Source organism: Nematolebias whitei, chromosome 18 (assembly GCF_014905685.2).
Source record: "Nematolebias whitei isolate Nwh7 chromosome 18, NemWhi1, whole genome shotgun sequence".
Lineage (NCBI taxonomy): Eukaryota > Metazoa > Chordata > Actinopteri > Cyprinodontiformes > Rivulidae > Nematolebias > Nematolebias whitei.
The window spans coordinates 39,725,349-39,726,441 of NC_056515.1; positions in this window are offsets into that span (position 1 = coordinate 39,725,349).

The window sequence follows — 1,093 nt, forward strand, 5'->3', positions numbered from 1 at the left end:
CCTCCCAGCTCGGAGTGAGAACTGATGACAACATGAATGTTTCAGCAGCAGATGAACTAAGCGTTGACTCCGTCTCCTCCTCCTCCTCCACCTCCCTCCTCCTCCACCTCCTCCCTGCTCCTCCTCCTCCTCCCAGCTCGGAGTGAGAACTGATGACATCATGAATGTTTCAGCAGCAGATGAACTAAGTGTTGACTCCGTCTCCTCCTCCTCCTCCACCTCCCTGCTCCTCCTCCACCTCCTCTCTCCTCCTCCTCCCAGCTCGGAGTGAGAACTGATGACATCATGAATGTTTCAGCAGCAGATGAACTAAGCGTTGACTCCGTCTCCTCCTGGCTGAAACATTCATGAGGAGCTGCTGAATATTTGAGGAAACATCAGAACTCGGTTTAAAACCGTTCCAAGACGAACAGTCTGGAAAATTAATTTCACGTTCAGTTGAAGGTGTAAAATATTGATGTTCAATGGTTTCAGGAAACAAGACGTCGGTTTATAGTTGAGTTCTAAACAGGAAGTGATGGAAAACTAAACTAGTTTTATTTAAAACTGTTTTCATTCCGTCTTAACTAAAAGTCCACCTTAAAATGAACTATCAGCTGATCGATCAGCTGCTCCTTCTCTGACATCTGGAACATCTGGTGGAAAACACGGAGCTACCACAGCCTCTGGAGCAGAGCTGACGTCGGGGCGCCCGGGGAGCAGATGGTGGGGCTGAAGGGCCTTGCTCAAGGGCCCAGAGCGGGGTAGGTGTGGGTGGAGGCAGGTGTGGGTGGAGGCAGGTGTGGGTGCTTCACCTTTCCCACCCACATTTTCATATAATCAGTCTGAGGGGTTGAACCGGCAACCTTCTGATCACAGGCTCGCATTCTGGAACTCTGTGCCACCTGTCAAGGGGATGTTGTTGTTGTTGTTGTTGTCGTCATTGTTTATTATTAATGTTATTGTTATTATATTAATATTTTATTATTTTTATTTATTGATTGATTGATGTGAATATTAAAATGTTCCATGATTCTTATTCTGTAACAGTCAGTCTTCATGTGGCCGGTCAGTGAAGGTCAGTGAAGGTCAGTGAAGGTCAGTGAAGGTCAGT